The sequence below is a fragment of the Mustela lutreola genome, chromosome 4 (assembly GCF_030435805.1).
Source record: "Mustela lutreola isolate mMusLut2 chromosome 4, mMusLut2.pri, whole genome shotgun sequence".
Taxonomy (NCBI): domain Eukaryota; kingdom Metazoa; phylum Chordata; class Mammalia; order Carnivora; family Mustelidae; genus Mustela; species Mustela lutreola.
In genome coordinates, this window is record NC_081293.1 from 162,037,439 (window position 1) to 162,065,034 (window position 27,596).

Here is a 27,596-nt window from a genome sequence, read left to right on the forward strand (position 1 = left end):
GAAAAGTCAGGAACTAAATAAGATCAGATGATGGAAAAAGAGTCTTAAAATTAAGCAGAAAATGCAATTTCACAACGATGGCTCATTTAAGCTACTGGTAATTAAAAGCATATATAGAAACAAACACCACCTGCGTTTTGCAGGTGTGAATAAACTTAAAAAAAAAATGGGGGAAGGAATCATTTGGAATGGCTCAAGATGCAACTAAAGAAATCCGAGGCTGTGCATTTCGTGCCTTTTGAGCCTTAAGGAGAATAAACATGGTCACCGCAACAATCATCCGGCAGAACAATTTCATTTCACTTAAATGTGACAAACATATAACCAGGCCCGGGGCTGGGTAGTGGGAACGAGAAAAGACAGAATCTTGGGCTTGAAAGAGATCCCTATCTAATGAAAGTACACGGGGAGTTGCCGTTCTAGGATTTAAAGAAAAGAAGAGCCCTCTGTACAAATTCTGTGCAAATGTGCCAACGATTCTTGATGTGCAAATCGTTGTTTAAAGTGACACAGGTAATTTTTTTCCCAAAAATACCACTGGAAGTGTGTGCACTAAGCCCATTTTCCCGTGGGATGTTTAATTGATTCTGCACATAAGGACGGTTCTGATGGTGACTTGCACAGAGCAAACAAATGCTGCTAGTGCAAACTGGTTGGAAAACGCCAATGCAACTCTTTTCACTTATGTATGCGACACATCTCTTTAAAAAAAACAACCATTTCAATGTTTAAAATCAATAGATGTCCATTTTATAAAACTGTGAAAACTGAAAAAAAAATCCTACCATGTTACATATAGATTTTCAAAGACATTTTTGAAACTAAATCTAGGATCGCATCATAACATGTCTGCTCGTATCTTCATTGACCTGAATGTTATTAGTGTGCGTTTTGTGTTGCTGTTGGTTATCTTTAAAGTTTTTTAAAATAAACTGTAAAATGAAAAAACTGTAATCTTCTTACATCAAAATCAAGAATGAAAAGCAACCCTCTGGGTCTTCCTTATACGAAATGAGGAATTTAAAAACCTTTTTTTCTACCATAATCACCCTAATTCCTAGATTTTGTAACAATGGGAAGTTTGATTAATATTTTGAGATTTAAATTATTCTTTTGTCACAGAAATCTTCTTTTTCAAAAATTATTTGAGAATTGCATTTGATATCGTAACTAAATTTTCAACTGTTATTTGAACTAAGCTAACTTTAAATACATGATTGGCTAACTTTAAATACATGATCTTGAGCTCTTCGTTTTAGTTTCTTTTCAGAAATAAAAAGGGCAAAGGGCTAATAATATTTTTTCAGAATGCTTACAACTCTGGAAATGTTTTTATATTGACCTCACACCATGAGAAAACAAACTTGCAAATGATAAAATTCTTATATTTCAATTTTCTGCCTCAAGACTCTGCCAATATTTTTTTATCGTTAGCATTTAGTGTCATAGAAGAAAAGGCTAAGGACAACCTGATTTTTATCTTTCCCATGTAACCCATTTTCCAATTTATAGGCTTATTTTTTATTTTCTTGTCATTTTTGTAAAGCAAATATTTTTCAGTATGTATCTAAGTTTCTAGAAACGCGGTAAGCCCAATTGAGTTGAATTCCCCAGTATTTTCTGGTCTTTGAAAGTATTCAACATTTATGTCTGATTCTTGCTCTTGTCCTGTCCTTTTTTTTCAGGTATACCAAATAATTATTCTGTTGACTCTATTTTCTATCTTAGATACTTATCATCTCCTTTCTTGTCATTTTTTTAAAAATGTCTTAATTCTCTTTCTCTGTTCTCCTGAAGAGTTTCTTCATCTTGCTGTCTCTATCACTGATTTGATATTCTGAATTAGCAGTTTGGTTTTTTTTTTTCCCCCAGTAATTATGGTTCCTGGCTTCTGCTGTTACTACCTTTTAAATGTTCTTGAAGGGGCGCCTGGGTGGCTCAGTGGATTAAATGTTCTTGAATACCTTCCTGAACTTTTCCATTTCCCTTTGCATCTCAGCCTCTTCTATTTTTTTTTCCTACTTCTTTTTCGTGAAGGATATGTCTTCTTTAATTCTGCTGAGGTTGACAGTTTTTAACAATTTCTTTCGGTTTCTGAAATAAAGTCATTTCAGAGGCTTATTTTTCCTCTGGAGTTCTCAACATCTTGTTTTGGCATTCTTTATCCCTTGGTAATACTTTTTTTTTTACCCGCACGGGCTCATTTTGTTTTGGTTTTTTGTTTTGCTTGCCTATTCATCCTGGAGGAAGAAAAGTCCATCTAGCCCCTTTTTGGATTTTAATAGCCAGGGCATAAACTGTGCAAGGTGAAGGTAAGCACTTTCCCCCCTTAGGCAAACTGGCATTCATTGAATGAGCCACTGACTGTATTTTTCTATCCAATTCCATCAGCTTTTGTGCTAGAGAGCATTCTTTCCAAATTCCAGTAACAGGCTGGTAGAAAGTCTTGGTTTTAAATGGGGTTGAATGTCTCCCTCCTCCTGACATCTTCATCTGTATTTTATTTTTGGAGCTTAGGATGAGCCATTTGGGACCAATAACCTGATGTCGTTTTTTTTTTTTCTCCTCCATGAAAGCAATTTCCTGCAGGCCCATTTCTCCAAGGCTCTGAACTTCTATTGAGTGATAAGAGCTTCTGCTATTGATGCACTAGGTTGGATTTCCAGCTTGTGATAGAGAGAAAATCTTCTTGCTCTTATCAGCAGTCCTAAACCATCCTTTTCCTTCAGGGTGTGACAAGTTAATGGTCAATAATAAAGCGTAGCGCGTCCTCCTGCAGTACTTCTCTTAGTCCTCAGAAAGGGCAAATCACCAGGCTGAGGATGAGGATGGTTCCCTGGCAATGGAAGCAGTTCATTCATATCTACTTTGAAACCGTTTTCTATGGGTTTGAATTTATAGGTGGCCCGACCTTCCGGTCCTGGAGTTCCCCACTGTAATGGAAGTCACCAAGTGAGAAATGCTTGGTTTACTGCTCAGGTAAATGGACTCTATGCAAGTGCCTTTTGTAGTGACCGTGTCTTTTATTTTCAGTATTCTGGTGCTTTGACATCCTGGTGCTGACCCTGGAGAGACTATCAGGATCCCAGGGTTAGCCAGCTCCTAGAGAGAGCAAATGACGCGCCCCTGAGCATGTCTTTCAAATGCAAAGCACCCAATCTAGAGCCCTTATCCCCACTGCCACCCTCCCTTTTCCTCTGGCTTTCACACTTCGGGCCTCTATCCACTTGCCCTAATCACCCCAGGACTAGAGACAGACCCTATGCCCCAGAGCCCACTCAACTTATCCAAACCAGCCAATCCTAAGCCTGCTTATCATGCCAGGCCCACGCCTTCCTATGGAAATCACAATAAAGGCTCAGCTCACATTTTCCCCTCTCTCTCTGCCTCCTCACCAACCCTGGTGCTTCCCCATGTAGCCCTCCATGGCATGGCGAGGCATGACCCCCCTCTTGGGATCTACAGGTGTAACAAACTATCTTTCCAGGGAGACTTGCCTTCTGAGCCCGTGGCATTATCATACTTAAATAATAATAAAATCTATATTTTGAAGCACCTTTTTTAAAAAAGATTTTATTTATTTATTTGACAGACAGAGATCACAAGTAGGCGGAGAGGCAGGCAGAGAGAGAGAGGAAGGGAAGCAGGCTCCCTGCTGAGCAGAGAGCCTGATGCGGGGCTCGATCCGAAGACCCTGAGATCATAACCTGAGCGGAAGGCAGAGGCTTTAACCCACTGAGCCACCCAGGCGCTCCTTGAAGCACCTTTAAATGGCAGAATCGAAAACATTTTCATCTAGCATTTCATGTTTATCTGTCAAAGCTGAGGAGGTAAAGGAAGAAAGTAATTGAGATACCGAAAGCACAGGAGTTTGGTGCAGGGTTGGAAAGAGAAGGATGAAGGCGGCCTCGGATCTTACACCTCCGATCGGCGCTCATGCTGTGGAAGTCCTTCCTAAAGCAAGTAGGCTGCCAGGAGGTTAGTGCGCATTCTGCACCTTGTCTAAACAGAGGGAAGCCGGTGGTAGTAGTGTGCAGAGGGTAACGTCCCCACTCGCAGGCGGAGAGATACATGCCAACCACACTACCGTTGGGCTTGGTCTCTCCATCGGTTTCAGCTCAGCTGTTTCCACACACTTCATTCTGTTCGTTGAGTTTCCTTCTCTAACCTTTCTATTCTGACACGAAACACAGTATTTCTTTTGTTCCCATTTAATTCTTTTTCACAAATTGAATTTTCCCAAGTGCTTAAATTAATGCATGGCTTTAAGAAGGAATTACTTCCTTTTCCTTCCAGAGCCTGTCGCATTGACAGGGAACCCAGCTCTGCTCCAGCAAATGAGGAGGCTTGGTAACACTTGCTTTGGTTCGGCAGGGAGAGGACACGGGGCTGATTCCTTGAAGGTCACTAATAAACAAAGGCTATTTTAATACCCTTGCTGTTAAATGTTTATTCCTTCTGTCAGCCAGCTCCTTTATTTCTGTAAGCTTTTGCTGAACTTCATGATAAAATTCTTTAGCCATTATTAAAGAACTTTGTACCTAAGTTCTCTTTAAAAAATAAAGTACCGGTATGATTAGAAGATAATTGTGGTCATATTAACTTTTCAAAACGAATTACATAAAAACATTTGAAATACAGATTTTAATTGAGCGTCTACTCTTTCCAGGGAGGGCACTGTTCTAGGTACTAGACATGTATCAGCGAACAAAACTGAATTCCTTGTGTCACAATTTAATTTTAAGATAATTTCACCGTAGTGTTGGCCAAACGCATATAGAAGCAATATTGCCAAAAATGTAAACATAGAGACAAAAACCAAACTACCCGATCTCTTCTCACTAGTTTGATCTGAAAAAGGTTCTGACTGGGAGAGACTCAGGTCCCTGAGTCATGGTGGGAGGGATAAGGATTTGTCAATCAAAATATTGTGTTGGTTCCACCAAATGCGGCTTCAACTGTTCAAATATTAACTCCACTAATGAGTTAGTGCAGGTGCCCCACGTGTTCTAGTAATAGGTGAGCTGTCTGTCTGAGGGTTCATCGTTCTCTGAGTTTCCATGGGTGTTTCAGTGGGAAACTGGAGGAAGCCAAGTCAGAAACTGCTAGTTAGATGCCACATGAACCCAGCAATGGCTCATTTTAAGCTAGTTTCAAAAGCCTTTTTATTCTACAAACAATAAAATTCCATTAATCTTTGAAATCCCATAGTCTAAAGCTACATGATGAAAAATCTAGCTTTATCTCTGACCCAAGGCAGTATAGATTAAAAAAAAAAAAAAAACCACTAAATTGTGTACTTTATTTTTTTAAGTAATCCATCTTCCCAATGTGGGGCTCAAACTCACAACCCCTAGAGCAAGAGTCATGTGTTCTTCCACTGAGTCGGCTAGGTGCCCCTTAGGTTTCTTTTTTTAAACAGCCAGAACATCTTGTTATGTGTGTGTGTTGAAGGAATCAGGGAGGAGCATGTTTCCTCCAGGTGTTATGGATTCCGGTCGAAAATGACTGGAAAGATGGTCTCTCCCTCATCATTGAAAGTAGTAGTCTTGCCTGAACAAAAGAACAAAGGTCAAGGGTGAGGGCAGGGCAGAGAAATGCTCTGTTCTGGGCGCAAAACTGATGCTTGTTGAATGAATACACAGTGACTTGTTCTTGAGCGTGTGCAAAATACCTCCAGGAGACCCTCAGAAACATCTGGGCTGGGAGGTCCTTTATAGGAAGCAGGACTTCTGTGAACTGGTAGGATACCCTCTGTGAGTAAAGTTGGAACCTTAACCTGACTCAGGTTTTGCCAAAAACCTTGTGAAGCTGGGAAAGCTCTTGATGCTTCTGTGCATTAAAATGGAAAGTTTCGGGGCGCTTGGGTGGCTCAGTGGGTTAAGCCTCTGCCTTTGGCTCAGGTCATGATCTCAGGGTCCTGGGATTGAGTCCCACATCGGGCTCTTGGCTCAGCAGGAAGCCTGCTTTCTCCTCTCTGTCTCTGCCTGCCTCTCTGCCTACTTGGGATCTCTATCTGTCAAATAGATAAATAAAATCTTAAAATAAAATAAAATGGAATGTTTCAACACTTGTTTGCTTACCCACAGTATCTCGTCCTTAAGCAGAAACTCCATATTTAGAACAGGTAAAAGTAGATCTTTTCTGGATGGAGAACCTGGAGCAGACCCTCCTGACTCTCTTTCTCCCACAGAAGGCTGCACAGAGTGGAGTCTGAAAACACAGGCCTACCCATCAGTTCTGGGCTCATTATCTAACTACTTTGAACAGGTAGAAGTGTATTTAATTTTTGCCCTTACTATACCTGATACCGAAGTTAAAACTTTCATCTCATTCTTAAGATCCACTGATTCCCTAATCAAATTCTAGAAGATTATTCAATCTGCTCTTGGCTTCATGTAGAAAAGAAAATTACTATTAAGTTTAAGCTCTGGAAATCGAACACTGTGACAAATGCTACATTCTAGTCCGCCATTTGACATCAACTTTCCTCTGAGCTCTCCAGTTGTCAAGGCAAAGGTATGAGAGAGACCCAAGTTCTACTAGAGGCGAAAAAAAAATTCTCACTTATATAAGATCCCATCATTAAAAAGGCACATCATGGGACATAAGTCTTGAGAATGCATTTGAGGTTGAAATCGGATTCATTTGATCATTTTCTTTTCATGTTGTTTATATCATTCAGTATGTTGGTGATTCCACTGAAAGAGATTCACTTGATAAAAAGTTTGGGTTTTCTAACAGTCCAAGAGCATGATGAATGCTTCTTCATTCCTTTTTCTCCTCTCTCTCTTTTTTTTTCTTTTGCAACAGTTTTATTGAAATAGTAATTCACATACCATATGATCTGAAGTGCGCAATTCAATGGTTTTTAGTATAATCACAGAGATGTGCAAGCGTTATCACAGTCAATATTAGAACACTTTCCATCCCTTTAAAAGGAAACCCCAGGGCGCCTAGGTGGCTCAGCTGGATAGGGGGTTGACTCTTGATTTCAGCTCAGATCATTGGCATCTCAGGGTTGTGAGACTGAGGCTCATGTTGGGCTCCTCATTCACTGAGGAGTGTGCTTGCGATTCTCTCTCTCCCTCTCCTTCGGCCCCTCCTCCCACCACTCTCACTCTCCCTTTTAAATAAATGAATAAATCCCTAAAAAATAAGAATACAAAACAAAAATAAAAGGAAGCCACATATCCTTGTAACGCTTGCCCTTTTACACCCTCTACTACCTTCAGTAGCCGCTAATCTACTCTTCATCTCTAGAGGTTTGCCTCTTCTGGACATTTCATATAAATGGAATCCCAGGAGATGTGGTCTTTTGTGACTGGCTTCTTTTACTTAGCATAACATTTTCAAGTCTCATCTATGATACAGCATGTAGTCAGTACTTCGTTCCTTTTTGTGGCTGAATAATATTCCATTATATGGATAACTACATTTTGTTTATCCAGTCATTAGTTGATGGATTTCTGGATTGTTTCTACAATTTTTGGCTATTATAAATAACGCTGCTGTTAATATTTGTATACAAGTTTTTGCAAAGACATGTGCTTTCATTTCTCTTCGGTATATATGTAGGAGTCAAATTGCTGGGTCAAATGCTAATTCTATGTTCAACTGTTTGAGGAATTGTTACCAGCAGTCTATGAGGGTTGCAATTTCTCCAACTCCTCACCAACACTTGTTATCTGACTTTTTGATGATTGCCATTCTAATAATGTGATGTAGTATCTCGTGGTTTTGATTTGCTTTTCCCTGATGATGAATGATATTAAGTACCTTTTCATGTACTTATTAGTCACTTGTGTATCTTCTCTGGAGAAATGTCTATTTAGATACTTTGCCAATTTTTATCTGGGCTGCTGACTTTTTTTACTGAGTTACAAGGGTCCTTATACACACTAGATGCAAAGATGTTATCATATATATGATTGCAAACGTTTTCTCCCATTCTATGGGTCACCTTTTCATTGTTTTGATAGTGTCTTCTGGAAGCACAGAAGTTTTTAATTTATCTATTTTTTTCTTATCTTGCTTATGTTTTTGATGTCATATGTAAGAATCCATTGCCCAATTCAAGGTCACACGTATTTATTCCTGTTTTCTTGTATGAGCTTTGTAGAATTGGCTCTTACATTTAATCCTTTGGTCCATTTGAAGCTAATTTTTATATATGATTGTTGTTTAGATGTGTCCTGAGAAGAATCAAATTTAAGACAACCTGACTGAATAACATGTAGAAATATTAATAAACAGGTTATTAGTGTGTTGAAGAAAGGAAATATTGAGGCAAGGGGATTAGTTGGTTTTGTGTTTGTATATTATATTATGTGTTCTACACATCTAAAGCTTCCTGGATAAAATTGTGGCCAAACAAAATTCAGAATTTCATCTCTACTTCCTCCTTGCAAATGAACACTTCTTCTATTTTACTTATGAATATTCATACCTTGTTTCCATTCTTGCTATACAAGCTGTTTTGAACAGTGCTGCTTACATAACCCAGCTTTTGTTCCTCATTAAAAAAATCTGCTTTCTCCACAGGCATACACACACACACACACACACACACACACACACACATAGCACGCTACCTCTTTCCAATACGCTCATGTGTTTCCTGGGACAGAGGTCCCTGAAATTCACCTCTTCTCCTCTGTCACCTTTTAAGTATATATACATCTGAATTTCCTCAGTTATTTTTACAGGCACATTTCAGCATGGGGGCAATCTAGATGATAAGAAAAAACCCACGATGGTAAGGAAGGGCAAGACAACACACTAGAGTATTTAGTCATTCCTTTGTGTTTTAGTATAGAAATGTAAGGTTCAGCCATGGAGTAAGCATAATGCATAATTATCACATTGGGATGCTAAACACAGACATTGCATTCACTCTGTGCATAGAGTGAGATCTGGTTCATGGAAAATGCAGGTTTTGCATTTTTCCAACAAAATAAATGAGTGGGGGTGGAAGGAGACTAGCATTCTGATGATTATTTCAGAATACTAATGCCTAGGAGAAGCAGTGGCGTTGCTGGCTGGTCTCCACTGCATAGTGTTGACAGAAAATTGAGGGCCCCCCTTCCTCTTTCGATGTCTTTTATGGCAACAGCCCAACAGGTACTTTTGATCAACCAACAAGGAATTCTTCTGCACCTCTACGAGGAAAACATTGTCCAAGTGTTCAAAGAAAACTAGCACAGGAGAACGAAAGCAATACTCATGAAAAAACTGGAGGACAGTTAAGGATCAGATTGTGTGGTCTTGAATATAAGGGCCAAAGAAGTACAAAGAGGAGGGCGTCAGTGAGCTTGGGCGTGGGGGTGGTCGAAGTGTCAAGATACTTTCATGGACTGTGTAGGCTGGGATTGGGCTGTGGAGAATGAAAGCAATTTTTAACATTAAAGGAGGTGGGGAAGAAAGGCTACACCCTATGCGAGAGAGGAGGACAGAAGCTCAGCCTGTTGATGGACCAGGCGCCGGACATGGCCTTGTTACAATCTCCCTTAGAGTCTTTGACAATTCTGAAAGGAGGTGTAGTAAGTTTCCCTTCAAGGAGTTTAATTACTTGCTCCTGGTCACACAGCTTCTAAGCAGTAGCGTAGTGTTGGGACAAAAATTTCCGCATCTTCCTCAGCAACACACCTTTACAGCTGCTGTGCTGGAGGCACAGAGACTGGAGCTTTGATCAATGTTTTCTGCACCAGCTCCGGTTTCTCCTTACTGCTCCCTCCCTGAACTACCAGACAACCAGACTGAGAGCCTCTGTTTCAGATTGGTGGGTTCCCAACTTGCTGATTTTTAGAATCATCTCAGGAACTTACAAACAAACAAACAAACACACAAAGCTGTTTCTAGACCCCACTTCAGACCTAATGAAAGCAAATATCCAGAGATAAGATGCTTACGTCATTTCCAATGGTCCTCCAGCTCTACCTATATTGCTGTGGAAAAGTAGGTCAAATGATGAATGCCTAAGACTACTGTCAAATGATAAAAGTCTGTCAAATGAATAATTAATTAATACACTAGATAAAATCATTGTTTTATCCACTGATTTGATGACTGAGTTTCCTGTTGCCTTGGTTTGTGTCTTCAGTATTATACCATGGTCATTCTTTTCAAGAAATATCTGTTTCTGTGTGATGAACATGAGGACCGATGGACTTTTCCCAGCCTGGAGTCCATCCATTTGGAGTGAACCCAAAGTGAATTTGACCAAGCACTTCAAAAAGGCAGACACACATCTCCTGGCCTGGGGGAGGATCCACAGACCAACATTCCTTGCAATCCTAGCTCTCTCTTCATCCTAATCTAACCCAAATTGTGTTAAAACCAGCCTTGACTATTTCTCTTTTCCCACACTAAAACCTCAATGCTTTGTATCTTCTTTACCATTGTCCTGTGGACTAGGAAGGCAGTTGACAGACCTTTGCTGATTCTCCTAAACTGCCCTAACTCAACTCTGGTCACTGAGCTTTGTTGTAGGGTGGGCGACGGGACACTGGCAAGGAAGTTTACTTGGTTTTTATTAATTCCATCGGCAATCTGATTTAATGTCAACTTGTCGATGTGTTTTGGGTTAGATTGTGTTCATCAGGTTGATTTAAACATTGCTTGATTTGGTTGCAAATTGAAGTGCTTGATAAAGTGGTTCTGTGATTTTTCCATCACTTACTTTCTGTTCCATCCATTTTATTATGCTACCAAGGCTTCTACAGTGAATTGTCCAGAGTTCATACAAACAAGTGATTGGTGATATGTGAGAATGTGATGAGAAATACTGGAGTTCTCCAAGCTGAAGTGTGCTTCGGTCATAGAGATAATTATTAGTGTAATAAAAACAGCAAAAGTCTAAATGAGATTCACCTCCCTTTAGTATCCAATGGATCTCAGATGATATTCCAGCTTCGGTTCATTTTCTTTTCTGCATTTATTATTCCATTATTATAAAATGTCACTTTGCCTATAAAATATTTTGCCTTGCTGTCAAGTTTTATTTGGTTCAGCTTTTAAGTCAGGAGCATTTGTGGCTGAAGGCTCTTGTCTGTGCCAAAGGAATTTTCCGAGCTATGATGTTTATTAGTTTTGTAAATATACACATTGTTTCTAAGGTAGTCTGCGAACAACACTGGCTTAAAAAAACTACATACTAAGGCAAAAGACACACGTTCACAATGTGACTCAGGTCTGATGGGAACATTCTTTATTGTATAAACTGACTTTAAAAAATTGCTTTTAGAATTGATTTAGGTGGAAGAAAAAAAGGCAAATAATCTATGCCATTCATGGGACAGTAGTCACTACAGAGAATAGCAAGCTGTTTGAAGCAAAAAAAATAGAATTCCTTTATTAACACACATGAGATGCTTCAGGTTTGCCACATTATCCTGGTCTGCTCCTCTTTCCCACCCACCATTTCAATTTTAGTGACCTCTTCCCTATCACCGGGCTTTCAAAACTGTCATCCAAATTTCCAGCTGCTTCTCCATCATGTAAAACATCAGCCAGCCTGGTAGAAGCTCCAACTGTTGCCCTTTCCTCCTACTGCTTCTTCCCAAATAGGAACTCTTCATTAAATTAATTCTCTCTATCTAGTTTGATGGGCAGCAGCCTGTTAGGAGGGACATATCCTTTCCCTTGGTCTTTGAAAGGGGAACAAATCAAAGTACTGACTGTATTGAGATGAGAAACAATTTTTTAAAGAGATTTTATATATTTTAGAGAGAGGGAGAGAGAGAGCACATTCTGAGGAAGGGGCAAAGGGAGAGGCAGAGGGAGAAGGAAGCTCCCCGCTGAGCAGGGAGTCCAAAGTGGGGCTCGATCTCAGACCCAGGGATCAGGACCAGAGCCGAGGGCAGACACTTAACCGACTGAGCCACCCCGGCATCCCAGAGATACAGTTTCTTGGGGGGAAAAAAATCCGATAGGAACTCTGGTTAATTGATGCATTCAGTATGTTTTAGTTCATGCTCGTAAGCTTTGTATGACCAGACAAGTATAGTGTTCTATCTACAATCTACCAGATTGCTTTCACCATGAAATAAGCCTTCTTTATTGCTGATGCTTTAGTGCATCTCTTTTAGGCATAAGAAGAGAGATAAATTATTATATTTATTTTGTAAAGATTTTACTTTATTTATTTGACAGAGAGAGAGAGAGAGACAGCGAGAGAGGGAACACAAACAGGGGGAGGGAGAGCGGAAGAAGCAGGCCTCTCACTGAGCAGGGAGCCCGGTGCAGGGCTTGATCCCACGACCATGGGATCATGACCTGAACTGAAGGCAGACGCTTAATGACTGAGCCACCCAGGCACCCCATGAGTTATTTTTTAAGAAAGCCAACAATTCTCAAAATAAATAAATAAATAAATAAATAAATAATAAAATAAAGAAAGCCAAAGATTCTCAGATAAATCTGGTTTTCAAGTGTTTTGTCAATTAACAAAATAGCTGATAATCACCTGCAGGGACACCAGCACTTCTGATAAGTGTAGCAAGTTAATAGATTTACTTGTCTTCAGGGAACGGGCTTTACTTTGATAAGGTTTTGTCTTTGCTAAATATATCATGGGTGGAGTTCCTACCTTTATCAAGCTCTAAACACAATGCTTAGACCATCCTTTAGAATGTATCGCGATGGCCACTGTCAGCTTTCAGTAAAGACAACGGAGGAGCAGCAGCAATGATTTATGGCAAGTGCCACACTGCTCTGTAGGCACTTGTGGATTATCTCCAATTCAGACTCTCTTGCTATCAATTGGCTGGCATTTGGGATTGTCCATTATGACTGCAGAACCATATCTTAAGTCACACGCAACATTACTATATGAATAAAAGCTAATGTAAAGGCAAGAACCAATGGAGGAAAATCCCAAATTAAGTATACTAAAAAGACCCTACATCTTTGTTAACTTGCAATAAGACTGAGACCTTCTCACGCAGCATCGGTCAAATTCTCACTGAGAAGTGAGGATGTGGGTTTGGAAATCATCTCACTCGGTCATAACCAATGACCAAGAGTGAGAACAGATAGATTATCAGAAGGAAAATGGGAAGAAGTGTGGTTATAGCTGTAGGGAGGAAAGACGCTGAGGAGACTTTAACGTCCTACAAAAACTAATCAATCACGCGCAAAATAATGGGTCTATTGTGATTGCTCTGTGAGCTTGCTCTTGCACTTACATCATCCCTCAATCCATGAGACCCTTAGACCAAGAAAGAAGGTGAAGGAGAGGGGAAAGCAAATCCTTCAGGTGATGCCAGCCAGGAGAAAATGCAGTAACTCTGCAATTGAGTTCAAAAGCCAAGAGGCAGCAGACATCCCCTATTCAGCCACATAGACAGTCCTTTCATGGCGATTTGCAAAGGTGGGTTTTTGTACTAGGTCCAATTGTCTTGATAAATAGCGCAGCTGATAAAAAACCTCCTGGCAAGGAACTTGCCGTAATTGAATAGATCTCTAGGCTGGCTGCCATCCGGGAATATCGTCCCAGACACCCGCTTGGCAGGGCCCCTGGGCTGCTTGCGCTGGTCAGGAGTACCTCTACGGTCTCAGAGCTAGAGGCTGCATTCTCACTTTAAAGGAGTCTCATTTCCCCCATTTTACAAGAACAATGGTTTTCAGCCTTCAGTGTGCCTGGGAATCCACGGAGCTTGGCTCACTTCAATTCTCCCGTGCACAGAATAGACTGTGATTTAATGTGGATTTTCATGTCTGCCTCAACAGAATGGATTTCCTGCATGAATCACCTTTATTGTGGTTTTATCCTGGGCCACTTAGCCAAGTTATAAATGATCTTTAGAGGCATAAGATAAATCTTCTGCCCCTTTGATTCACCAATTCTGTGAACCAAAAAAAGTGTAGGCTTATTTAGCAATCTATTTCCAGGGACGCCAGCAGGGCTTTTGGTAGGTTGACGGCAGAAGACGAATGGGCAGTTTTGGGGCAGTCTATGAAATGGCTCGTGCGAGAGTTCCTTGTATTCTCTGCCCCATCATTTGTCTTTCCAAATCCTGTTAGCAGATCTTCCTTCCACCTCACATTCATGCTGTGTGCAGGGCTCTATCTTTTCAAAGTTGCAACCTTGTTCCAGATACCATCTTGAACAGGTGCCTCTGAACATGGACTGGGGTGAAACTCCTTTTTTGGCAGCTGTTTCTGAGTAGGATGGGCCAGTGAGTTCCAGGAACTTCCAGGATCAGCCTCATTAACTAGGTAAAGCTACCAGGGTTCTTTCCCCACCTCCTCTCTTTCTACACAAACAAAACAAAAAGCAGGGACCAGCCTTTCAGGCAGGGGCCTTCAGAACAAATCTTTACTTTGTTTCTTTTACCCTCCACCAGTCTTTCAAATCAATATCTTATTTGGGGAACTGTTCCTAGGTGCTCAAGGCAGCTTATGAAGAATAGATTTACTGGGTGACCATGTGAACAGTCCTCCGGATGACAGGACTCCGTTAAGTTCTTGGAGCTGTGCTCAGGACCAGCCTTGCTCACCTGCAAAGATTCCTCTGCTTTTCTCTCTCCTGCACATTCCCCTCCAGAACCCAGCATTCCTGTGATCTGTTCTAGTCAGCATCTGGCACTGATATGTAGTAAAAATCCAGAGGCTGCAGCCAGGCGAGGGAGCATAGCTAAGTCCTCCCAGCTCACTGAAGACCTGGGTCTGGGACTCATCCTGTCACCTGGTGAGTTTTGTTTTTGCAGGGAATTAGTGCCAGGAGAGGCAGTTGAGAGTCTTCCTCCATAGGCTGACTTTCATTTCTAAAGAGCCTTTTCAGAAAACAGCCCAGCCCTCTGCTAGATACCAGGAGAAGGGCATGTGGCTGAGCCTCTGGTGCAGGCTTATGGATCTGCTCGGCTGGTCCTTGTATGATAACACATTGTGCCCATTTCACACATCAGTGGTTCTTCAAATTGATGACCAAGACCCCAGGAGGAACCTTAATTGGATGCTAGTTACAAGCTGCAAAACCCAGAAGTTCATTTCCCTAGAAGGATGGAGATTTGGCAATATTTAAAACTTTTTTATTTTGAAAGTATAGACACATGAGGGGCTGCAAAAATAATACAGAGAAGTCCCAAGTTCCCACTACTCAGTTTTTGCCAATGATACCATCTTACATAATAGAGCACATTAACACAATTGGGAAATTGGCAGTTATTTTCATGGTCAGAGAGAATAAGCATCAAAAAGCCTCAACTGAAAAAAAATAAAAAAGCCTCAACTGTACGCTTAGTATTTAGAGTTTGGGTCCAAATTTACTGATCTACTTAAAGAATGACTATAAATTGGTCACACAGTGACACTGCATGTGTCCCCAGAAAGAAGGATCCTATGAAAAGTCATTCCAGGCTATTTTGACCTCTATTCCCACACAGAAAAGATTCTGTGCAAAAGGTAGTGCATTAGAAAGAGAGGCTTTTGGGGCGCCTGGGTGGCTCAGTGGGTTAAGCCTCTGTCTTCAGCTCAGGTCTTGATCTCAGGGTCCTGGGATCGAGCCCCACATCAGGCTCTCTGCTTGGCAGGGAGCCTGCTTCTCCCTCTCTCTCTCTGCCTGCCTCTCTGCCTTCTTGTGATCTCTCTCTGTCAAATAAATAAATGAAATCTTAAAAAAAAAATAGGGGCTTTCAAAAATAAGGGACCTTCAAACAACCTTAGTTACCTTTGAAAATCAGTGTCTTGGCTAATTGGGTCACTTCTGGCATCTTTTTATGGAATCCAATTCCTCAGATATCTTGACCATTATGTTGGCTGAATGAAGCTTAGGAAGAATGGAAAAGCCAGCCTTTTTAATACTCATGTATTAGATAGGATGGGTTGGCAAAATGTGGTTGACATTTATTTATTACATACGAGATAGGAGCTCAGCTCCTGAACTCAGGTCAGGTTTACGTCCCAGCCTTATCCTTTATCAGAAGGTTGACTTTGAACAAGTCACTTGACTGTTATAAGCCTCAGTTTTCTTAAGCATAAAATGAGGATGACGTAGTACCGGAGAAATCCATGTTAGTTGATTGGAAACTCTCAGGCACATAGTAGGTGATCAATAAATTTCAGCTGTTGTTCTGAATAACCATTTCTGATTAGGGGATTCTGGGAAATAATTTTTATTGCATTCGGTTTCTTTAAAGCTGGTCCAGATAATTTGTGAAATATCTTCTAGTCTTATGGTGCGAAAAGGAGCTGGAGGAGATTTACTGCTCCTTATATTTGGAAAACCATTTGAATTTCCAGTGCAGTTATTATTTTCAAGTAGTAACTGCTCAATATCCCATCAGGCATTATAAATCATGGTGTAACTTCCAGATTATTAACTGTTGTTGATAAAGTACATGCATAATAAAACAGTCTAAAATTGGATCAAAACACAGTCATCAGATTTTCAAGTCTTATCTTAATATAACCTACGTCCGTGTAACCGGCTTAAAGTTAACGCACCTAGATCCATGGTTATGTGGACATTAATTTCTTCAAAAATGTAACAGATATCATGGAGGTACTTGTAACAATTTGTCAAACATTAAAGAACATTAATTGTTTTTGAAAATTTTTATTTGTTGTGAAAAGTAGACCATGGTTGCCTATGTCTTCTTTATCATTAGAGGTTTTCTTTTCCTGGCAGTTAAAGTGGTTGAGGAACCAGTAGCAAATCTACCCTTTCTACATCAGTGCTACTTTAGTTGATATAGTTAATTAATAAATCATTGAAAATTGCATGTAAATAATTATAGGCTTCAGATTTTATACTGCATATGTTTATGCTTCTTTTTAAACAGAATATTAGACTCCCATTTATGTTGGCATAAATTAGTAGAATGAAAGAAATGTTGAAGTTCTTAGGGAAGAACTATGCACGAATAGTGTTGGAAAATGAAAGGGATCTTGTGTCATTATGAGGTTTTGTTGCCAGATAATGTGATCCTCTGTAAACAAACACTGCTCCACAGTGATTTAGCCCAAAAGGCAGCTATCTGTAATTGCAAATATGTCCTTTTAGGGTTTATGTTCAGAAATCGGCACGTCATGAGTAACTTCTGTCTTTTGGCTCCTTATACTGAGAGCCAGCTCAGGTGAATTACAGTACCAAAAAGGGGAACTTGGGTCAGTGACACCAAAGCAGAATGTCCAACCAAGACCAAAGCCCAATCCTCTATATTAAATCATTACCACTAGCAATGTGTATCTACGCCTTCTTGGTTCTTCTCTTCTGGGGAGAGGGAGCAGACAAAGTTGTTGCCTCCAAATTTCTGTGACTTGTGTTTTCATAGTACCAGAGATATTAGAAAATACTAGTTTCCCCTTGAATTCTAACAGTGCATTCTTAGACAAATAGAAGAAACCTGTGGCTACCAGCAAGACTTTCCAGGTTAACAGACTGGTTGGTCCACCCAGGAAAAGGATAGCACTTTCAAAGAAAATTTAAGTTAATATCTGATATCTGGATATGGAAGTACTATGTGAGCATAAAATTAATGACGGAAGGATCACAACAAGAAATGATATATATGAATCCTTAAAAACAAAGGACTTCACAGACATGTACCCCTGAGGCTAATAATACATTATATGTTAATTTAAAAAAATAATGATTTAGAGGGGCTTCTCCACTAAAAAAAAAGGACTTTCACAAGTTCAAATATCATAAATACAATTATACACCAAACAAGAGCAATATTTAGTCACCAACAGGCATAGAAAATCAGAATATTTTTAATATTTAACAAGTTTATATTTAAAGAAGGGAGGAGAGTCACTAAGTAGCAAATGATAGAAAGAGACAATTCACACTGGAAGAAATATAACTAGCTAGTAACTATAATAAGAAAACATATAAAGTTGCTAATATTAAAATAATGAAACTTGGAAACAACAACAGGATACTGTCTTTTCTCTCATGAAATTAGCAAAGAATTAAAATCCTGGATATACAACATTACCTTTCAATGTTGGTAAAGATTCCTTCTATATAGTGAAGGCCAGGGCTCTAGAACTGAATCATCAGAATTCCAAATCTAGTTGTATGACATTGGAGAAGTTATGTAACGTCTTTGTACCTCAGTCTCTCATCTGTAAACGGGTATCAAATAATACCTACTTCATATTGCTATGGTTACAGTTAAATGAGATAACAGACATAAAGCATTTAGCACAGTGTATGGCACACAAGGCAAAGAAACAAAAAAGAGGTAGTTCCTATGAGTTACTCTTACAGTCCAATTCACTGCTGGTAGAAGTTTAATCCACAAATTATAATAAAACCAGAAAGCAATATGAGCAATATGGCAATATTTGACCAAAAGCCTTGAAAATAGGTCTAGTTTTAGGAAACTGTTCCAAGAAAGTAATGTGTTGTGCACAAACATTATGTGCATGTGATATACACAAACACTATCTGTCGATGGTCATAAAGATAAAATATTCCAAATGATCTAAATGTTCAACAATAGAGAAATGAATCTAACTTGATTACACGGCATCTCTCTATGGTAGAACACACCATGACAACATGACTATTAAAATTATACTTTTTAAAGAGGTTTTAATGACTGGCATATGCTTATGAAAGAACATGAAAGAAGCAGAAATGAAATTATACCTATATCACCTCAATTATGTGAACACAGATATAAATTAAAGACATAACTACAGAAAAATATGAAGGAAACAACTATGTTAGTGGCTGTTGTTCCTGGGTAGTGAGACTATGGGTATTTACAAAAATATACTTTTCTGTGTTTACTTTTTCTACAATTCAGATAAAACATGAATTTTGAAAAGAAGATTTGAAATGGCATAGTGGGACATGTCATTTGCTCCTCATAAAATCTAAATGTTTTCAAAGCTCTATGAGGAGAAACAAGAGGAAATAAATCTGCTAGAGACAAAAACATAAACACATTAATGTTTTGATCAGATTTATCCTCGTTTGGGCTAAACTTAATCTCCACCCACAGGCAGTTTCTTTCTGTGACTACCATCCATCAGTCGATCAACAATGTTGTGGGCCTACTGTATGCCAGACCCTGGGCCACTCAGGGAAAACAGTGTTGAGCAAAGCAGAAACTGTCTGTACCTTCACTGAGCTCACCTGTCAGGGGAGCATTTAGCAATTCCAGATCAAAGTCTCAACAAAAATCTCAGGCCCTCATGTATTTAGAGATTTGTAAATTTGCTGGAGTTATTCTTCAATTAAAAAACAATAAAGTGTGGGGCGCCTGGGTGGCTCAGTGGGTTAAGGCCTCTGCCTTCGGCTCAGGTCAGGATGGCTCAGGTCATGATCCCAGGGTCCTGGGATCGAGCCCCCCAAGTCCGGCTCTCTGCTCAGCAGGGAGCCTGCTTCCTCCTGTCTCTCTGCCTGCCTCTCTATCTACTTGTGATCTCGGCCTGTCAAATAAATAAATAAAATCTTTTTCAAAAAAGTAAAAAAATAAAAGTGTCATTTTTTAATGTCCATTATAAGGAATGTTTATTAAAACCAAAAAGAAAAAGCGGGATGTCCCAAGTGTCTGAGATGCTGGCCTGGGAGAAGAGGCTGCAGGAAGAGTTAGCTGGTCTTAGGGAGGGAGCTGCTGTTTGAGGACACAGTGTTGCCAGCTGTGCTCCAGGTCACAGAGAATGCCATTGTTTATTCTTGGAAACTGTTGCTTTTGTTCCCCAACTCCCCCACCCTGCCCCAGAGAGAGCGGACAAACAGTCACAGTCCTGGCTTGCTGTTCCTTTGTAAAGCACCCTTATTCCTTCGCCTGTTAGCATTTCTACCATTTAGTGACCTTGATAAAGATAATTAAGCAAGCAATGAAAATGACTCAAAAGAAAGCAGATTCATATGAAATGGTTTCCCAATGTGGAAGAATGAGCTCCTTTTTCTGCCCTGCATTAAACAGACATTCACGAATCTGCATTTATATTTGTGAATATGCACATACACATATATATGCACATAGACTTAGGCGGATTAGAAATGAAAACTCTGAAGTACATTTGTGTTAAGAAAGAAAATACAATATGCTATCAGTACACGAAAAATAAAACAAGAAGATTTATATAACTTGAGGGGGGCACAAAGCTTTTCTATAAATGTTGTGATTACAACCACAAGTAAAAATAGACTAGAAAGACTTGTTTGAAATAATAGTTTGACTACCCACGATTCAACCACCTGCAGCTTCACCTTTTGGAACAACAATCAAGAATGAGAAAATAACTTAATACCCAGAGAAGAGGGGCACCTGGGTGGCTCAGTGGGTTAAAGCCTCTGCTTTTGGCTCAGGTCATGATCCCAAGGTCCTGGGAATAAGCCCTGCATCAGGTTCTCTGCTCAGCAGGGAGCCTGCTTCTCCCCCCAACCCTTCTATGCTAGCCTCTTGTTTGTCTACTTGTGAGCTCTGTCAAATAAATAAATAAAATCTTAAAAAAAAAAAAAAAATACCCAGAGCAGACCCTGCTAAGTATCTGCTGCTTTACCATCACAGCCTCTCCTCACCCCACCAGGCCCCTACTCTTCCTCACTCCATACACATTTTTAACAAACTAAATGTGGCTCTCAGCCCTCCAAGACCTCTGCACATGAGACCTCTGCAGAGGAATCCTCCTGGGGGGCCGGGGTGGTGGCACAGTTGGTTAAGTGTCCAACTCCTGATTTCCGTCCAGATCATGATCTCAGGGTCATGAGACTGAGCCCCGCACTGGGCTCTGCATTCAGCACAGAGTGCTCCAGAGTGCCCGCGACTCTCTCTCTCTCTCTCCCTCTGCCCCTCTCTCCCTCCCTCATTTAAATAAATAAACAAATAAATAGAGTCCTTCCTACTGCTTGTGTATTGATGGCAACACAAAATAACAACTGAAAGTAAGGGGTGGGGAGAAATAAGAAAACCACAAAATGTCGGTGCAGAAATTCGAGAAACAAAGTTGCCTGGTTTCGTGTACTGTGGGGGAACAGTCATCAGTGAAGAAACAGCTACTTACAAACACTGTGCAGAACACATTTACACACAGATTGTGTTAAGTGATTTTTTTTCTCATTTGTTTAAGTAAACTCCATGCCCAACATGGGGCTCAAACTCCAGATCCCAAGATAAAGAGTTGCCTGTTCTACCAACAGAACCAGATGAACACCCCAGGATTTGTGCTAAGTCTTAAAGAAATGGTTAAACTTTATTCGGTGTATTCAGTTGAAGTTAAAGTGACAGGAAATTCTTCTTAGCCTATTGTCTATTTATGAGTACTTTTTTTTAAATTTTTACTTATTTATTTGAGAGAGAGAGCAGGGGGGAGCAACAGAGGGATAAGCAGGCTTCCTGCTGAGCAGGGAGCTGGAAGGGGGGCTCGATCCCAGGATCCTGAGACCATGACCTGAGGTGAAGGCAGAGGCTTAACCAACTGAGCCACCCAGGCACCCCCATTTACAAATACCTTAAAACAAGTGAGTTTGAAGGAGTAAGATTTTGACTCTATGAAAAAAAGAATCTCATTTAAAAAAAATGAAACTCAGAAAATTCACTTCAGAAGGTTCTGGAGAGCACACACACACACAAACACACCCATATGTACATACTCCTAGACAATAATTAGCTGCACTTCAGGAAAATCCCTTCCTTTGTGACTAAAACTAGAGGAAAAAAAAACTGCTTTGGTTTAAGAAAAAAGGTTTTTGAAAATATCCACAGGGAACAAGCAATAAATTTCTTTAAACTCCAGATATCAATGTAATTACTTCAAAAGGCAGATCAATGTGGTTCGACTTTTGAATATCTAATGTAACTACCACACATTCCTCCCAGAAGACATTCATTTTCATTGCATTCCATAAAATACATTCTCCCCATTCTACAAAGCTCAAACTGCTTTCCAAATATTCTGTTACACACAGGGTTGAATCTGTCACTCTGATTTTTTTTTTTTTTTTTCTTTCAGGGATGGTAACCTAGCAAAAAGTCACCTGGAGATTTTATAGTGAAATCTATAACCCCTGATCTTCAAGATACAGCTACAGGAAGCTGGGGAAAAAAAAAAAAAAGTTTCCAAACATCAAAAACTTGTCAACTGGGGTTTCTTACTACTAGACAGATTTGGAACAACCTAAAACCAGTTCTCAGAGTTTTGTATAAAAATCGACTCCAGGGTATGTTAGGAAAACAGACTCGGGTCCCCACTTCATCCTCACCATTCTGGTGCAGTAATTCTGAAGTATGGCAGTGTGGGCTAGGAATGTGCATTTTAACTGCCACCCCAGGTGTTGGGTGACTTACTCTTTGAGAAGTCCTGTCATCCCCAGAGCTATTTGAACAGGTTTTCCCATTCCTCACTATTTCTCAGTCTGTTTTTTTTTTTTTCATTAAATGCACTGGAATTCTAATATAAGATACCTGTTTCCAAATTTAAAATTGTCCCCTCCTTTAGTTTTGACCTTGCTAAATCAAATGTATTCATCCATTTAATAGCTTTTTTGGGGTCTTGACTGCACCACCTAGTGTGAAGAGAGGTAATTGCAGGTTCTTTTAAAAACTGATTTGAATGCTTTTATGATTCTAGATAGAGATTCAGCAATCACTTTTCCATCTAACAAGTCAGTGAGATATGGACTCCCTATAATTTCTCTAAGACATCATTAAATCTTAAGCATTTAGCAACTATATATGATATCAAATATTTAAAATTATTTATTGTCGCTGGAACAAATATTTTGTTCAGAGTTGAAATTTCTTAAATATTTAACTAGCATCTCATTATTTTGTATATGATACATGTATATTTTATGGTACATTGGGCACCTTTGCATAGTGTGTACTTTCGACACATGTACAGTTTTGTGTATAATGTAATTATGCTTATTTAGAATTTAGGCCAGAATTCAGAGTGTTAACCTTCTGAATTATTACCAAAGTTGATGTTTGAATCTTTGCATTTGAGATAAGATATTGGTCAAAAAAATTATTTGCTTTGCACTTGGTCAGCATTATAATTGCCAGCTCTCATGTTGTTCCTTCTCCTTAGTGACAATTTGTTGAGTAACATGGCACATTTCGGTTTTGAAAACAGGCTGCCTTTATAAGGGACATAGGAAAATGACTGCTTTAAAAAGCTTACTTGATAAATGACACCAGGAAGAAAACTTAGTTTTGTGCTGAATATGAAGCCACAAACATAAATGGATAGTATAGCATTTCCTGTGCTAAGATTTCATGAATAAAATAGGAGAAGCTAAGCTCTACCTTTGTTTCACACAAAATTTCAAATTAGGAGTACATTTTGGAACATACTCCCCCAAACTATCCCTTAATTTTAAAAAATACCCTAATTGGGAAAATATACTATAAACAAATATATATCATACACATGATATTAGAAGTAAATATGATATTTAAAAAAAATAAGAACCCCCCCCCTTTCTTCCCTCCTAGTTGTAAGGTATAATTATCTCTCAAGTTTTCTCAATTAACTGCTGCCCAGAGCCTGACTCTTGTCACAGACTGATGGTTTTTAAAACAGTTGGAAATCCATTTACACGTGCCCCCAAAGGGGAGAACATTATTCACTGAATTAAAAGGACTGCCTGTGAAAGCAGAGTGGAATACTTCTAAGTGAAAAGGGTGAGGTTAGCAGTCACCCAGTGGAATATACTTAGAATGTGTCTGGTGCTCCTGGCTGTGCTATAGTAAGAGTATAGCCCACTCCAACAAAATTTGTCTCTCTGTGCCATGATATCTGGGTCTGTCCTGACTGCCGCCTTAGTAGAAGGACAGGTTGGAATAAGTTATTCAGCATTTTTCAAAATGGGTGTCCACAGAGCTGTACTTACCCCGAAGGTCTATAAGTGTACTTGACAAAACGGCATCTCAGTCAAATAACTCTTAGAATCATCATATTTAACAACGTCAGCATTAGTGTAGTATCCCACGTTAGTGCAGGATATTTCAGGATATTTAAATTCATTGATCCCTTTTTCACTGAGTAGCTCATGCAACAAGTGTTTCTAGGAACTTACTTTAGGGAATGTTGGCTTCAGAGGTTACTTTAACTCATAAGTACTTTACACATCTACACATGTATGTTGTGCATGCATATATTAAACACAAGTTTGGAAAAACTGGGCCTTGTTCTTTGTGCTCTGTAATTTACTACATAGTTACTGTTAATGTGGGAACAGTGTTTTAAAAACACATTTTAAACTAGCCACTATAAAACAGAAATCATCATTTCGTGGTGAAATCTCGGGTTGAGAATTGCTCTGCAGACTATGGGCTCTGTCCTCAAGACCTCAGATGGGTGAGAGCAGAAGCAGACATGGAAGAGATAGTTTCAGTATAATGCAGAGAAGATGTGCTTGAGCTGCTGCTATAGAATGCTCTTGGAGACCATGGGAATGGAAACTGTTCATTTGTTGGAATATTTCGTTTGATGGACAATAGGTTTTGGAGGAGACAATGCTTGAGCGGAATATTGAAGCATAAATAGGGATAAATAATTCAAAGAATTGGAAGGAGGTGGGGCATGGGGCCAAGGACAGCTCCAGGCATAGAAGGGGCTGTCCTATAACAGGTGGGAGGTTGTTTTATTAGGAAGGCAAATGGGAAGATGAACCTGCAGGTGGGGAGGGACCAGGTCATGGAAGGAGCTTGGACACCGTGGTTCTCAAACATCTCGGCACATCAGAACCAACCAGAAATGGTCACCCAGTAGGGCCAGTTTAGATGTATTTCTGTATTTCTGATAAGCTCATCAGATGACTTAATGTGGCCAGTCAGCATGAAGGTCTTTGGGACCCATTGCTATAGGATCATTGAAGGGTGTATATGTGTGTGTGTGTGTCTTTACCTTTTTTTTTTTTTTTTCCATTTTTTAAATTAAATTTTTAAATATTTTATAAACATATAATGTATTTTTATCCCCAGGGGTTCAGGTCTGTGAATTGCCAGGTTTACACACTTCACAGCACTCACCATAGCACAACCCTCCCCAATGTCCATAACCCCACCACCTTCTCCCTCGTTGAAGGGTTTTAACTGAGTGACTGAGTAGGTCACAGTGCACCTTAAACAGAAAACCTCTTTAGTTAAAAAATATGCGGACTAGTACATGCTCATTACAGAAAGAAAATACACAAACAAAATAAAAGATGATGTGATCCTACCATTTATCCTTCAAATCTACTTTTTTTTTTTAAAGATTTTATTTATTTATTTGACAGAGACAGAAATCACAAGTAGGCAGAGAGGCAGGCAGAGAAAGGGGTGGGGGGAAGCAGGCTCCCTGCTGAGCAGAGAGCCTGACGCTGGGCTTGATCCCAGGATCCTGAGATCATGACCTGAGCTAAAGGCAGAGGCTTAATCCACTGATCCACCCAGGCACTCCCTCAAATCTGCTGCTTTTTTTTTTTTTTTAATTTTTTTATTTTTTATAAACATATATTTTTATCCCCAGGGGTACAGGTCTGTGAATCACCAGGTTTACACACTTCACAGCACTCACCAAATCACATGCCCTCCCCAATGTCCATAATCCCAACCCCTTCTCCCAAACCCCCTCCCCCCGGCAACCCTCAGTTTGTTTTGTGAGATTAAGAGTCACTTATGGTTTGTCTCCCTCCCAATCCCATCTTGTTTCATTTATTCTTCTTCTACCCACTGAAGCCTCCATGTTGCATCACCACTTCCTCATATCAGGGAGATCATATGATAGTTCTCTTTCTCTGCTTGACTTATTTCGCTAAGCATGATACGCTCTAGTTCCATCCATGTTGTTGCAAATGGCAAGATTTCATTTCTTTTGATGGCTGCATAGTATTCCATTGTGTATATATACCACATCTTCTTGATCCATTCATCTGTTGATGGACATCTAGGTTCTTTCCATAGTTTGGCTATTGTGGACATTGCTGCTATAAACATTCGGGTGCATGTGCCCCTTTGGATCACTACATTTGTATCTTTAGGGTAAATACCCAATAGTGCAATTGCTGGGTCATAGGGCAGTTCTATTTTCAACATTTTGAGGAACCTCTATGCCGTTTTCCAGAGTGGCTGCACCAGCTTGCATTCCCACCAACAGTGTAGGAGGGTTCCCCTTTCTCCGCATCCTCGCCAGCATCTGTCATTTCCTGACTTGTTGATTTTAGCCATTCTGACTGGTGTGAGGTGATATCTCATTGTGGTTTTGATTTGTATTTCCCTGATGCCGAGTGATATGGAGCACTTTTTCATGTGTCTGTTGGCCATCTGGATGTCTTCTTTGCAGAAATGTCTGTTCATGTCCTCTGCCCATTTCTTGATTGGATTATTTGTTCTTTGGGTGTTGAGTTTGCTAAGTTCTTTATAGATTCTGGACACTAGTCCTTTATCTGATATGTCGTTTGCAAATATCTTCTCCCATTCTGTCAGTTGTCTTTTGGTTTTGTTAACTGTTTCCTTTGCTGTGCAAAAGCTTTTGATCTTGATGAAATCCCAGTAGTTCATTTTTTCCCTTGCTTCCCTTGCCTTTTGCGTTGTTCCTAGGAAGATGTTGCTGCGGCAGAGGTCGAAGAGGTTGCTGCCCGTGTTCTCCTCAAGGATTTTGATGGATTCCTTTCGTACATTGAGGTCCTTCATCCATTTTGAGTCTATTTTTGTGTGTGGTGTAAGGAAATGGTCCAATTTCATTTTTCTGCATGTGGCTGTCCAATTTTCCCAGCACCATTTATTGAAAAGGCTGTCTTTTTTCCATTGGACATTCTTTCCTGCTTTGTCGAAGATTAGTTGACCATAGATTTGAGGGTCTATTTCTGGGCTCTCTATTCTGTTCCATTGATCTATGTGTCTGTTTTTGTGCCAGTACCATGCTGTCTTGATGATGACAGCTTTGTAATAGAGCTTGAAGTCCGGAATTGTGATGCCACCAACGTTGGCTTTCTTTTTCAATATCCCTTTGGCTATTCGAGGTCTTTTCTGGTTCCATTCAAATCTGCTTCTGACAGGAAGTCAGAAGTAGTTGTAACAAACAAGAAATCCTTGTTTGATGCAAACAATTATGTATGTAGTCTTACACACACACAAATGGGATCAGGTCAAAATAATAATAGGTAACAACATGTGCCTATAGCACTGTTCTAATTATACGACATATATAAATTCCCTAAATCTTCCCAACTCAAGGGAATAGGGATTATTATTATGTCAACTGACAGAGGAGGAAATGGGGCCATAGAGAGGTATGTTTCCCAAAGGGACAAAACTAGCAAATGGTGGATCCAGGATTCAAACTCCAATAGTCTGGCTCCATTATTCACTGCTTTCACATTATGATGCAATTGATTTCTTCACTTAAAAAGACTTTGGAACTTCAAAAAGTTAAACATAGAATATCATATGACCTAACGATCCCCCTTCTGTATATATCCCCAAAGTACTGAAGACATGGACTCCAACAAACACATGTACATACATGTTCATAGCAGTTCTAGTCACAAGAGCCAAAAGGTGGAAATGATCCAAATGCCCATCAGAGGATAAATGAATAAACAAAATATGGTTTGTTCATATGGTAGAATATACTTCAGTCATACAAAGGAATAAAGTATTGAATGAACCTCGAAAAAGATGGTATTAAATGAAGAC